This window comes from Pelecanus crispus, chromosome 1 (assembly GCF_030463565.1).
Source record: "Pelecanus crispus isolate bPelCri1 chromosome 1, bPelCri1.pri, whole genome shotgun sequence".
Classification (NCBI taxonomy): Eukaryota; Metazoa; Chordata; class Aves; order Pelecaniformes; family Pelecanidae; genus Pelecanus; species Pelecanus crispus.
In genome coordinates, this window is record NC_134643.1 from 165,732,883 (window position 1) to 165,748,290 (window position 15,408).

Genomic DNA, 15,408 nt, shown 5'->3' on the forward strand with positions numbered 1-15,408 from the left:
AAAAAAAAAGACATGAAAACTGTGCATTTAAGCATCCAGCAAAAGACCTCCATGTGAAAAACATGGTTTATGCTTCATTTTCAGAATATACTGGTTACATATATGTATGGTGTCATTATTCTACTGTTAATTGGGTCCCATGTCCTTGTGTAGTCGTAAGATAACTTTCTTCTTGTCCGTGTGATAAAAATTAGCATGTTGGGGGGTTCTAATTACAGAGTAGTATTGTATGGCTTTTAAAATACAGTTCAGTTTTGCCTGTATAGGTAGAAGTGAATTTTACTTACCCATGTTACTACTCATGCTACAGCCCCGCAAAGCTAAGGCATGACACTGTACTGTGGTTAAGTATCTTTGTCCATTTTATCCCGATGCATCATATTTTGACATTTAGCCTTCTTTTATTTTATGAAGCACCAATAGTGCTACATTATCACTGGTGAAATAGCAGCTGTCCCTTTCATAAGAGTTTTTTCAGTGAAAGGCCAATGCTATACAGAGACAGAGTTGAAGTAAAGCCACAAAACGCAGCAGTTTGTGAGTTTCAGAATTCAAGGCTGTCTAAAAATGTGGGGTAAAAATGTACCCTTCCCTCAAGGAATAACTAAGAGGTTGCAGATTTTGTTGCTCAGCCCCTGACTGGGTTTTTTAGCATAGCTGGGACCTTTCCATTACCATTGTTTCCTATGGAAATGATAGGTTGCTCTAACACGGCCTGATGTGAGATCTTGTAAGAGGCTCACAGTTAATGTATATCACCACTTAAAAAACATATCCTTTAAAAAGCAGACAAAAGCCAGTGCTTTGTGATGTTTTCTGGCCAAAATATTAATGTAGAGCGGTCAGAACACAGCACTGTTTTCACAGATGCCTTCACCATAAATGCAAAATTAGTTTTGGCCATAAAATACAGTTTTCTTGGCATCTATCACTGTTTTGTTCCCTGTGTATGGTTGAACATGGTTTAGATTTTTTTCAAAAACAGTCGTATTGAACACATCTGTATTTTGTGATTTCTTTATCGGTTTGGGGTATATTTAAGTTTAAATCTAGTCAACTGTAACTGTAGTAACAGAACATGTGCATTCTCCTGTTTACTAGATTATGAACAATCAACAAAACTTCGTATGCAAATCCATTATTTTGTGGTCTGTTTTGTGCTTGTTTAAGTTGTGCTTTTGTATATATGACAAAAAGGTAAATATTGGATTTATAAAAGGTAGTGTCTTTGAAAGTTCAATAATATATTGAACTGCAGATCTTTCTGAATCATTCTTGCTGCAAATCTTCTTTTTAAAAAATCTGGCAAACATTTTTTCCCTGCCTTACAATACTCTGTCAGTAAAAGTGAGTTGCTTTAAGCAATATTCCTCCCTCTGGTTTTCATTCTAACTGCATTCGCTATATCTGACTCATCTGTGATAATGCTGCATAGTGGTTAGGTGTGTGGTTTGTACAGGATTATTTAAAGAGATGCTTTCAGACTCTTTTAATTGGAAGGCCTTTGTTTTTTTGGTGAGAAGTCCTGCAGCCAACCTCATCAGTGCTGCCACGAGGGGTCTCATTCAGAAAATTGGACTAAATAGGACTCTTCGTTATTTATTTTTATTTAACCCACTTTGTGTGCTTTAGAGCCTGGATGTGAATATGTGTGCACATGTGTATTTGTGTGTGTGTGTGTGTGTGGCAGAGGGAAATTTGTGGTGGAAACATTCTAATGGTTTCATAGACTGCCTTCCAATATCTTCCAAAACGCTGGAGATCCCTGGACCATGTAATTTAATCGGGAAGCTGGCTCTAAGAAAGCAATGGTCACCTGTTTATTCCCCCATTTTATTTTTGCAGATATAGGAAGTGAAATAGAGTTACAAAGATATGAAAGTAGTATATGCTAGAGGACCCAGGAGACTAGGTTAAGGTGAAAACTTCTTTAGTATGGCACCCCTGACATAACTAAAGAAAGTGATGACCTTCTACTCTGCAGCAGAGCAACCGGTGCGCATTTGCACATGAAGGTGAAGAAGCAGAGAGGAGTTGAAAAATGACTGAAGTTCAAACAGCCTGCGCAAACAATGGAGAGACACAAAGAGGGAATAGTGCATCAGGAAATCAGAGTCAGTCCAGACAGCCTGAGAGAAAAGTTCAAACAAGAACAGACCCTAGACAAAGGTAAACAAAAAATTGCCAGGGGAATATTACTACCTACAGTGTTCTTGGCTCCTGGCATTAAATCTAGAGTTACCCTATACAAATGAATAGACTCCTTTTCATCCACTAAGAGAGCTCTGTTCAATAGGAAGCAAGTTGTAAAAGTCTTCATGGCTTGGGTGGGCAAAAAGTGTAGTGCGTGTTGTCAGTGCTTGAATAAAGAACAGCTTGTGGGACGTCTGAGAACATGCAGCAAAGATGTATCTCAATATCACTCCAAAGTCAGGTCAGATTTCAGACAATCACTTCTGTAATGAAGAAATTAATAACCTAAAACCATTTGCTACTGGAAGATATCCAACTGAATTAAGAGCTAAAAACATAAAGTACACTTTTATCTGGCAAGCTGAAAATACTATCATTGTTTTAACTAATGAGAACCAATCAGGCTTAAACATCTTCAAAATAACATTATATCCAATATTGTCTGCATTCAGAGACCAGTATCACAGCTTCTGAGAAGCCAAAGAAGATTTAGATGCCAAAAGCAAGTGAATGGCTTTGTGAGAATAATCTTTTTTGTTCTCATCTTTTATTCACAACATGCCCGCAGATCTTGTTATTGTGCAGATAAGGATGTCCATGAATAAGTGAAGCAGGAGAAGAGTTTGCACTGTTGTAATGGTACATTTGGAGCCCCAGCGAGCAAGATGTGTGCTAAACCTCCCATCCAAGAATGCACGCTCCCCCTCCTGCAACATTTTCATAAGTAAAAAAAAACACTGGCCTGAGTTGTCAGTCAAAATTACCAATAGAATTATCTCAGTCTCCCCAAATTTAGCTTTAGGAGGCTAAATTCATTCCTTCTATTGAAGGCAATTTAGTCACACTGCAGATGAACTTGCCACAATGCACAGGCTGATGCTGGGAAGTTGGCTGCCCTGGTTTGTTCAATTGCTCTGCAACACAAAGGGGGCCTCACTAGAATTCAATTAACCTTCCTCTTCATCCGAAGGGCACTAGTGTGGGACCCCATTAGCAGCTGTTCCCCATTGTTCTCAATGAAGAACCTCTAAGCACCAAGTTATTAACCCATCAGTGAGCTAAGTGTACAGGCAGTGGCATTGTATCCCCCTTCCACAGGTTCCTGTCTCAGACACTTATTCCAGTACCCTTAGTGGTTTCATACTTTCACCTGACTTGCATATCTGCACTGGGGAGTTTGGGTAAACTGGGCACCTATAAAATTGTGTTTCATAACAGGGTAGCTTCCTGGAAAGGCAAGAAATTTCTAAGTACAGGTAGAAAAGGAAAAAAACCCTATCCCTCAGCCTGAAGAGCTGTTGACATCAGCCTTTTCTTCTTTCTGAATTCAAGCAGCAGCCACCAGTGGCACAAGTCTCCAATGTCTCAGTGGGCATTGCTTTGTGTCAGGAAAACTTTTGCTGAGGTTGGAAACAAACTGGTTTATACCAGACAGACATCAGTGAGTCCTAGAGACTTGGGCAGTCAAGTTCTAATTGGATCCTCCACATGATGGAAGTGGGATTACTGTTTGTGAGTACGTTTACCCCCAAAGGAAAGAGAAGAGGGTTTGTCCTTGAGTTTATTGGCAGAGAAGCTGGATGTCACATCCCCTCTCATGCCCTGTATTCTTGTTTTGTTTTAGGTTTTGCTCCCCAACTGCATGTAAGGCAGACAGTGCCTTGGCATATTCTGCGTTCTCAGTACCTGCTCACAAAAAATGGGGGATTCAGCACAGTTATGATTTCATTATAATGCATCTGATGCCAGTTTGTTAGGGTACTGAGTCTTGCTTTTTTATCTCGGCACCCATTCTATAGAACTACATGTTCTACAGATCAGGTACTTTCACCTCACGGATTTTCTAAATTCATACCTCCTGGGGAGTCTGTTTACTGCATATTTAAAAACAAAAGAAAAAGGAAAAGGAAAAAAGGTAAAGGAAAAGAGAAAAAGAAAAAGAAAAAGAAAAAGAAAAAGAAAAAGAAAAAGAAAAAGAAAAAGAAAAAGAAAAAGAAAAAGAAAAAGAAAAAGAAAAAGAAAAAGAAAGAAAAAGAAAAAGAAAAAGAAAAAAAAGAGAAAAAGGAAAAGAGAAAAAAAGAAAAAGAAAAAGAAAAAAGAAAAAGAAAAAAGAAAAAGAAAAAGAAGAAGAAGAAGAAGAAGAAGAAGAAGAAGAAGAAGAAGAAGAAGAAGAAGAAGAAGAAAAAGAAAGGAAAGGAAAGAAAAAGGAGTTACCTGGGTGTTGGGGGGGGGGGGGGGGTGTCCATTTTAGCAGCTATTTAAAATTAAAAAAAAAAAAATCTGCGTTTCTGCATAAAGACAAACTTCTCAGTTGTTCTGACCAAGCTAAGAAAATTAAAAAATATTTTACCTTTTTCTTAATATGTCTATTTCTCAAATGCATCTCAGTTTTGAAATGAAGGGGTTTCATGTTTTTGACTTTTCTTTTTAGTTTAAAATGTCATCAAAACCTATTTGCTGTATTTGACTTAAAATTTTCGATATTTTTGTCAACCAAAAACTGATTTTCCCCATCAAGTTTTATCATGCACAAAAACTCACCCAGATTTTTTAAGTCTACCAGGAAGAAGTTCATCCTGGTGGATAAAAAACTGGATGTGAGCTGGCAGTGTGCGTTTGCAGCGCAGAAAGCGCAGCCCACAAAGCCAACCGTATCCTGGGCTGCAGTGTGGCCAGCAGGTCGAGGGAGGGGATTCTGCCCCTCTGCTCTGCTCTGGTGAGACCCCACCTGGAGCACTGCGTCCAGCTCTGGGGCCCTCAGCACAAGAAGGACATGGACCTGTTGCAGCGGGTCCAGAGGAGGGCCACCAAAATGATCCAAGGGCTGGAGCACCTCTCCTACGAGGACAGGCTGAGAGAGTTGGGGTTGTTCAGCCTGGAGAAGAGAAGGCTGCAGGGAGACCTTATTGTGGCCTTTCAACAGATAAAAGGGTCTTATATAAAAGACAGAGGGAGACTTTTTACCAAGGCCTGAAGTGATGGGACAAGGGTTAATAGTTTTAAACTGAAAGAGGGTAGGTTTAGATTGGACATAAGGAATAAATTCTCTGCGATGAGGGTAGTGAGACACTGGACCAAGTTGCCCAGAGAAGCTGTGGATGCCCCATCCCTGGAAGCATTCAATGTCCTACTGAATGGGGCTTTGAGCAACCTGACCTAGTGAAAGATGTCCCTGCCCATGGCAGGGGGGCTTGAACTAGGTGATCTTTGAAGATCCCTTCCAACCCAAACCATTCTATGATTCCTATATATTTTCATAGCTTGCATAAGAACAATGTCATACAGAAAAATGGCATGCAGGGAAAAGAGGAACACTGCCTTTGTTATCCGTATGGTAAAAACTGCACAACAATGAACATTTTGCTCTATTTGCTGAAATTGATTCAGCCAAAAGGTTGGTTTGCTGACATTGCTGTGGGTCTTCTTCCTAAGCACTTGAAATATTTCAAAAACTAAATATCACCAAGGGAAAAAATAAATCACTTTTCCTAGTTTCTCCTCAGCTGCCTGCCAAGTCCTCCAGTGTGACCAGGCATGCGGTGGTGAGTTTTGCGGTGCCCCTGTAGACACAGCTGGCCCCAGCTACCCCACTGTTGGAGACAACCACCTCCTCATCAAAGCTGGTAGGTGCGAACAGGTGCCTGTGCCTCTCCTCCATGGCAAAATCTGGCTTTTCCACTGCACCCACTGTGGAGGGGAGTTAAACCTCTACTGAGGTCAGCAGAGGCTTAGCAGATGCAGGGCCCCTCAGGCTGCTCCGCTGGGAGAGGGACACATCTGGCACCGCGGCGCTGGGGCAGCCGACATGCACGGCAAGGCTTGCCTAAGCTTTTCTGCCAAAACTTTCAGAGTGGTGATGTTAGGCATGCAATTTGTCCACTCCTGTGGTGCAGACACTCCTGAGGACATGATCTGGTGAACTGTTCTGGCTGCTGTCAGTAAGAAGGTCTCAAACGCAGTTACTTGTCGCCAGCTCCAGGTCTTCTCCCACCAGAAAGTGCGATGTGCTGAACCCAGTCAGTTTAACTCTTCACCCAATTGCTTCTTTTTCTTAGGTCTGTAAAATACTCTAGGTTTAAAAATCCAGGCATTAAAACCTTCATCTTAATTGGATCAGCAGCAGCAAGAAAATTTCTCTGACCTTGGCCTGTAGATGTATTTCGATTTATATATGTATGTCAATTCAGTATGTATCTGTAAGGGCTTATCTACATGAGGAAGTTGCACCAGCTTAAGTTTAACCTGTTGTTGCAAATTGATTTCCCCAAATCAGTTTGAATACCTGTGGAAATGCTTATTTCAGTTTAAAGATTTTTTCTATTGATCTGTGTTAAAACACAAGTAACTTTGGTTTTATTCTAATGGCAAGAGTGCTCCCACAGGTCTGCACATCAGCTGTCTTAAATGGTTTTAAAACCGCACCTTTAATTATATGGTTGTAACTTCTTTGCGTAGAGGAGGCCTTTCTTATGATGTCTGGGAGCAGCTGAGGTGCTAAATAAAAGCCATCTCAGGAGCAGCTTGCACCCAGCACCCTGAGCAGCCACGCCGCCCAGTGCTAGCACAGCCCCAGCTCTGCCGTAGGCCACTCCAACCACATTGCCCCAAGACATTGCTGGGCAGTTTGGGGTAATTCACTCCAGGAACCACCCCCCCAGGAGACATTCCAGCTGGGACTGTGCCAGGGATGGCTCCCTCCACCTTGGGCAGCCCTCAGGTACGACATGAGTGGCTTTGTAGCCCCGAGCATCCCTACAAGCCCCTCACCATGCCGCAGAGCATGCAGGACATCCTCTCAGTTTCACGCTATGGCCAGTGTGACACATCCCTTGCCTTCCTTATTCCAGACAATTGAACTGAGCAAAACAGACAATGTGATGGTTATTTACTAGGCCCATATAACCACCAAATGGGGCCCAGGGTATGCGCTGTGGGGGTGACAGGGCTTCTGCAGAGCGTCTCACCCCATGCAGCGTGGCTGTACGGGTCCTGCCACATGGCCCCCACTCTATTCACTTTTAGACACAGTCAGCTTGGGCTTGGATTGCTTTTTCAAAGTGTTTCTTCTTTCAAGTGCTTCGCAGGAGGAAAAGGTCTTCGTATGATCCATAAGACTGGTTTTCTGATCCAATCTATCTATGGTGCTTTATTTTAATATATGTTTTGGTCATCCACAGTTGTAATCAAACATTATATTCCTCCCAAGATAGACAGTCAGAAATGCCAAAGACAGGCCATTTCAACAATTTTCAATAGCTGAACCTTCTACTAAGGTATCACAGAACTATGATAAATTTAAACTCTTCTTTAATACTAGAGGGCTAGCATTACTTTTTACATTGGCTGTCTGCATGCACACAAGATTAGTAGGTTGATCATCTTTGTGGTAGAAATTTTTTTTTTTTTTTTTTTTTTTTTGCTTTGTAGAGTATTTAGATACCACAGTGACAAGAAATTTCTAACATCATTATATGACAAGGGACCTTTCATTAACCTTGTAGCACTTACCGAAAAACTGCTTTATTTTGTTTGTGGAAGCATGCCTTTTTGGGAAACTAATGAAATTTGCATTCCCACTTGTATATGATGTGCACAGAAGTTGTAATAGAAGATTGAGTTAGCAACAACGTTTCATTTTCTCTGTCTCAAATGATTGTGGTATTTGCATGTCAGCTGGAATGCAGCTTATATTTGCATTTCAATTCCCAGGAAAATTCAGGAGTGACATCATGTTCAAAATCTAGCTCCTAAAGTTGAAGAAACAAATAGCTAAGGATGTTAGAAATCTTATGCCACAAAATAAATGCGTATTTCATTTCTTGGACACACAAATTATGCTCAATAATTTGAACTGTGACACCTGCTCTTTATGATGCCTGCTTTTCGTTTCTGGATTTTCTTTGCCTGACTGTAAGCATCTACATATGTTCACTTAAAAGCTATGGTTAGATGAGAGATACCATTACAGATTATATTTGTTGATGGATAGTTAATCATCTTGAGAAATATTTGAAAGTGCAGCTTGCTTTCTGTGCTTTAGCATGAAAAGCAGGGAGTGCTTAGGGTTATTTTTTCCTAGCAATTTTTACAGTAAGAGGGAGAGGGAAGAAAAAGCACAGGATGGTGCACGATGTCCATTGAAAGCAGCATGACGTTTCCCTTTGGCTGCAGTGAGCCCATGGTGTCCCTCCTTAATGGGTACTTTAAGCTAATGTGGTTTATTTGTGTTTCACATGCCCACGTGTGTGCCATACCCAGCTGCGTGCAGTGACTTGTCCAGTTGTGGTTCACCCAACATGCCCACATCTTTGCTTAACATTACGCTAGTTATTTTGGGCTTCCCCTTCAAGTGCTTATCTAACATGGACCACGAGACTTTATGCCATATCAAAATATTTGCTGGGTAAGCTGTCTCACCAAGGGATTAGTTGGCTTGAATTGCATATGAATTACATTTAAAAACTTCAATGCACACCTGCATCTGAAATTTGCTGGAAGTGCACTGCTAAGTGGTGTCCGGGAACCGGCACACAACCTGTGAGCACGCAAGGAACTGCTGCCTTGCCACTTGCTGCAGTGGCTGCCTATTGCATTTAGTGTTACGGTTACACACCTCCTATGTTGCTCAGCTTCTGTGCGCTAAGAAAAGGGGTGAGAGATTTTCTTTCCTGTGTGCAGTGGGATACCTAGCAGCAGAAAATGTAATCTGGAGCCCAAATCAGAGTAAAAAACTTCCATCATTCTTTTCCATTTCCCCCCAACATTTAGTTGGGGGGAGGAGCTAAGGGTCAGCAGATGCGGAGGAAATACTGGCAACTTCAGTGATCATCCTGTTGATAAATATAAGCAGGCTACTGCAAAGTTAGAGTTATGCAGTGGGTAGAGGATTGGGGCAGCAAGGGCACCGAGGAAGGAGGAAGGAAAGCAAGCTGTGGTTGAGGAGGGTCTGGATGTGTTTTCCTGGGCTTCGCCCCTTGGGAGAGCCCTGCTACAGCTGTGAGTCCTGCTAAATCTGTGCAATGGCCAGCAGCAATGGCAGAACATAAGATGCATAAAATAATTTTTCTAGAAATCTTTATAGACCTTCCCTACAAACATTCGTTTTCTTTTCCTCTGAAGAAGTGAGTAGGCAAGGCCTTGCAGGAGTTTGCTGTCCCACCATCACCACTGGCTGCTAGCTAGCTGGCATGGTGCTAGTCTGCATGGTGCCAGGGGTGTCACGGTAGTGGTGTGTGCAGCCATGAAGCGGTTGCCAAATGCAAGGGTGGTTATGGTAACCAAGGGGACTTTAGGGGTTATTTAGAGGAGAGGAGAGGAGAGGGAGGAGAGGAGAGGAGGAAGGAGAGGAGGAGGAGAGGAGAGGAGAGGAGAGGAGAGGAGAGGAGAGGAGAGGAGAGGAGAGGAGAGGAGAGGAGAGGAGAGGAGAGGAAGAGGAGAGGAGAGGAGAGGAGAGGAGAGGAGAGAATGGAATGGAGATGGAATGGAATGGAATAGAATAGAATGAATAGAATAGAAAGAATAGAATAGAATAGAATAGAATAGAATAGAATAGAATAGAATAGAATAGAATAGAATAGAATAGAATAGAATAGAATAGATAGAATAGAATAGAATAGTTCAGATAAGATGGAAGGAACCTACAATGATCACCTAGTTCAACTGCCTGACCACCTCAGGGCAGATCAAAAGTTAAAGCATGTTGTTAAGGGCATTGTCCAAATGCCTCTTAAACACTGACAGGCTTGGGGCATCGACCACCTGTAGGAAGCCTGTTCCAGTGTTTGACCACCCTCTTGGTAAAGAAATGCTTCCTAATGTCCAGTCTAAACCTCCCCTAAGATTTGCAAAGGACATGCGACCATACTGGGGCCACTGTCACACTCAGTAGAAAGGGTGGGTTCACCACATCGGCGGTACGAGGCTGGGTAATTGGGGGCAACGGTTGTCTCAGATGTGTCTCCAGTAGCTTCTGTTTAAAATGATATGGAGCAGCTCAGAAGACAGGTCATGACACTGTTTAGCACGGTGCCATCCCCAAAGCTGAGGTGTGGAAACAAGAGGGAAACATATGTTCTCTAGGCAGGAGAAAAGCAACTTGCCAAGCTTTATGATCTCTGTGCCAAGTCAGAGCTTTAACTGGCACAAAAATTATCTTTACAAACACCTGCAAGCGAGTGTATAGTACACTGCAAAATTAATAGTCAGAGGGAGAATGAATTCCTTAGAGCACAAAGGAAAAACGTTTCCTCTCGTAGATGATGGTGTAGCACGGTATCTCAGGCTGCTTCAAAGCCAAGGGCATTAGTGAAACACCTTTCAGGTGTGAACCTCTTCAGTAAAAGTGCTCTCCCTCAAACAAAGAAACCTGGCTGAAGCTATATGAGCTTGTCAGCATGGAGGTTAGTCAGGTGAGAAGGAGCGATATACAAGCACTGCTGGAAAGAAATCTGGGATATGTAGAGATAGTAGAAAAAGAGCGTGAGGTTGGTCTCTGATGCGATTTTTCTGTTTACAGAGCAATGGGTAGAAGGAGATGTTAAAAGCTTAAGCAGTAGTTCTCTAACACGACAGCCTCCTGATCAAAGGTGCTTACTTTCTTTTGTAGGTGTCATACATGCTTCCTCCTGTGCTTTCCCTGTTCAGCCCTCACAATGGGGCCAAAAAGGATCTTCCAAATCCTTCACTTTTCCATGATCTGCCTTTTTGCAAGTGTTCATGGATGACACTGAACACATGCCTGCAGGTAAATCATGTTTCTGAATGTTCTGCTCTTAAGGTGCTGGATAACCCTCAGGGCTGCTTCGCTTCTGTGGCAAACCAGCATCCAGCAGAGTAAGTCACCTGCAGTGGCTGGGACATCTTGTACATCACCTGACCCTTCACCAATGACCTCTGTTGCAGTTTGAAAGCTACGGGTTTCTCCTTTAGGCTGACCCAGCCAGTTGTTGAAGGCCTGGGTTGTGAGGGACTCGCAGGGTCTCAACAGCTGTGTCTGCCTTGAGGCAAAAAGGTTCTTTGCTTCTTGAACTTGAATCAATTAGACATTCCCAAAAATGCGGTATGTAAGGACTGGGCCCATCAGCAGGTATATGGCTGTATTTTTCATTGTAATGAGGCACCCTAAGGCCTCTAACTCTCTAATAGCTAAGCTTTGATTTGCTAATTGCAGCACTGGCCATCGTTTCAGTTGTATACCTGAGCCTGATGTGGTCAAGTTCACAAACCCTGCACCACACAAAGTGGAATTACAGAGCTGCATTGTCCCAGATGGAGGAAAAATTCAACATAAAAAAAGCACATCTCAACAAGAGGGCAGCCTTGGGGGGAGCCCCGATGCAGGACCTGGGAGGAAGCTGAGCCCAGCAGTGCTTTCTCAGGGTTTGACTCTGGGCCATTTAAGTGAAGTACAGCTTCTCCATGGGTCCAGAATAAAAAGATCTGTAAAATTTTGGGTTTGGGTGGTTTTTTTTTTTTCCTCTGCCTTTTGGGGGCCCTTTTTCCTCCTGAGACCAGGGCAGGTTCATAGTCCAAGTTCACTCAGACAGAAGTCTGATCCAGTTCAGATGAGAGCTGCCCCATGCCCTGTGCAGGTATCTCGTGCTTGAGTAGTTACATGGACCCGTAACACCCCCAAACACATAGCGAGGCCTCTCACATGGGGATATAGGGAGGGTCTTAGCAGGTCTGAGCACAAAGGGAAAAATAATGTGAGGGAAGAAAAACACTTGGAATTATCAAAATTGGATTTATCGAATGTATTACAGAAAGTAGTGTCTTAGACTTAAGGGAAGAAGCAGTCATTCAGTCACTTAAAGCATTCATAAAGAAGGATGCTCAGTTCCTGGAAACTATTTCAGTAAACCATAGGGAAGTGTGTATAGGCTTTACCTCTTTTTCCTGAAAGACACAAAATTACAGCTTTCCAGCAGTAATAGTTACCCAGGAGGGAGAGCTCCTGGAAATGCCTGTGTTTCGTATTTCTTTCTTTTTTTTTGATTGTCACTTCATCCTGAGGAACAACATCGCAGACCAGAGCACCTGTGCTGGGGCAGGTTTGCGGGCGGCCGTGCTGGTGGCCAGGGACTCAGCACACACAGCCGCCTGCCGCCGGGGAGCGGATGAGTGGCAGGTCTGCCTTTCACGGGGGGGTGCCAGGCAGGAGGTCTGCCCCCAGGACTGTGCCTCGGAGCCCTTTCCGGGAGCCGTCTGGACTCTGCCCAGCTCAGCTGGTGCAGAATTACTTGGGACCTAATTACAACAACCTGGTGACAGCCCAGCGAGAGGAGTCCCTCATTAAACATGATGGTCTGGATGCCACGGCTGCGCTGGAAACTCTTAAATGGTTATTGCTGGAAACACTGAGTGCATACCAGGGAAAGATCACTCTATAAATGCACTATTTCTTACATTCTTTCTCCAAGCATCTGTTATTGCTCTCTGCCAAATACAGGATATTGGATCCTTAGCTTGGCTCAGTGCAGCCAGTCTTCTGTTTTATGGTTAGATCTGTAACAGCAGCTACAAGAAAACTTTAAAATACTTGAGTGGAAAAAAATCCTTTAATAGTATTCATGCCTTTTTGTTTGGCTCCTGGAGTATTAAACAATACAAAGGAGATGCATCAGTATCGATCAGCACAGTCCCACTAGCAGTATTTTCTTTCTATTTCTATTATATTATAATAATGTTTCATATAAGTAAAATGTATACATATTGAAATACTACATAAAGTAGAAGACAAGCCTTTTCTGATAACAGTTAGTTGTACTGTGGTGAACAATGGCTCTCACGTTGTGTGGCACATAGTGGGAAAGCTTTTTGCCTTTTTGCTTTGATGACATGGAATAAAGAACAGGCCGAGCTGGTAGAAATCTGTCTGATCTAAAAATAAAATAAAAGGCCTAAAAAAACTGCACTGTGCCCAGGGACCCTTTGATAAGGTCTATTCAGGGACTGAGTGTGTGGTCTCCTGATTTCCAAAACATGCTTTTCCTTCCCTTTCTTCACCTTTCTTCGCAAGTTTTGGAAGCCAGTTGCCATGAAGCCAGTTTGGTGATTGGGGGTGCCAATGGCTCATCATTGGTCAAATAGAGGAGCAGTAACAAGTCTCTCCTTGCATTTGGTAGGCTGTGAAGGTCTCATATGTTTCCTGTCCATTAGATACAGCCGCTCCCTCCAGACCACCACCAACACAAATGGACCCTCGTTCATCCTTCCCCAAACATCTTCATACCTGGTGTGTCCTAGGGCTTACCCAAGGACATGCCGTTGGTTCCCTCCGGGTCCAATATCTTCCTCCAGTTTTAGTGTCCCAATTCTCCTCTCCTTTGACATACGTGCTTGTCTGAGGCACCCCTTCATTGATTATGTCTCCTTGGGCATCAGGTTTCCCAGAAGCAGCAAAGTATGTGATCTCAGTGATAACGTGGCTGGGGCTTCTCTGGCAGGAGTTCCTGCAGTAGTAGTAAGCCTTCATTATATTGACTTGCAATTAGCATTTCGTTGCTAGTGTCACAAATAATTAAAAATTATCTGAAGTCACTCCAGCAGTTTTTTAATTGCTACTCTTCTCCTGTGAATCTCTGTTAGTAACAAGAGGCAAAACAACAATGCAGCATAAAAACAGATTTTAATTTCTTTTTTATTATTTTACAGTGCTGTTTCCTACTGATGTGGGGCACTGCAGGACATGTAAGCATAAATGCAATATGAGCCACCAAACATGAAAGCCCTGACCACCTGTTCTTTTGCTAAGATGAATGATGAAAAAATCCAGTTAAAACAAACTTTAAAGTAGGTATGCTTTAAAATTACTCTGACTTTGCAAAGTCAAGCCTTTCAGGTTCCAAATAATAACTATCTTAGCATCTCCCTGTTTTCAGAGAAAACCCTCCTCTCCACAAATGGTCCTTTTTTCTGTATTTACCTGAGAGCCACACAAAAGCAATGGCTTTCTGTTTGACAGCTCCCACTAAGCTCAGGTCTCCTTGATGCTCTAAAAATATGCAGAAGGAGGCAATCTTTCCCCAAAGGACTTTAATGTCCAGAATCTTTAGGGTCTTGTGGAAACACCGTTGTGGACATGGAGAGCCTTAACTCCAGCAGGAACTGAGTATTTTTGAAAATGCTGTTGTGGGGACATGCCCAGCCCGTGGCACATAGCAGTTGTGCATCTAGGCATTGGGGAAAATGCTTGCCAAGGCTGCCTGCATAAGGCAACACTGCAGATCTCATGTGCCCATAACTGAGATCCTTGGTGACACCCACGCTTTGTTTATGTATGCTAGGCACTAAGACTTCTGCAGCTGCCTCTCTGCACCCAGTAACCCAGAACCTCTCCAAGAACCGGGTTTTAGAATAACTGCAGGAGAACTTGTCTGTTTTTCCCAAATCCCTGGGCAGAAGAGCTCCTGCCCTGTCAAAATGTTAGGTGATACTCCCAGCCCCGCAGGCACCTTGCTTCTCTCTGGTCCAACAGAAGACCCACTGTTCCAGCTTTCAACTAAAATGGTGTTTTACCGAAACTGGCTTCCTCTGAAGCACTAGAAGATATCTCAGCACTGGCTCCTGGGTTATGGGAAGTGGCAAGACTGGGAAAAGTTTTCATTTACAGTAGTCTGGAGGTATCTGGCTGTGGCTGTGGATTACCCCTTTGTAGACTGGAGTTTATGGGCTGAACATGACACAGTTTGGTGGGGTGGGGGTCTCTTCTTACAAGGCTTGCCAGATGCCACTGTTGAGTGGGAGACTTACCCAGGTGTTTCTTACTCCACACAGCTCTGTCGCTAACGCTCTTCCTCCTCTCGCTTGTCCCACACATGGAAATATCTGGGGTCTTTGGCACAGCCCCACATTCAAAAGAAGCTCAGCTTGGACCCAGAGTCTCTCAACAGCAGCCAAATACCATGCCACCCTCCTTGTTAAGCAACAGTCCAAGGCAGACCTCATCATAGGATCCCCACTTGGAAGTATGACTCCACTGTGCAAGTCCAGCTATAGCTTCCATCTGACTTGCAAAATATATATAAACAACATGAGCTGTCTTGTAAGATGTCCATCAGTGATATGCAGCAACCTGAAACAAGACAGCTTAATCAGCTCCTGAACTCCAGAAAGAAAACTGCCTTGCATCTTTATTGAAAATTATTTTAAAATATAAATTATTAAAATTTAAATTTATTAATTATTATTTAATTTAAAAATTAATTTAAAAAT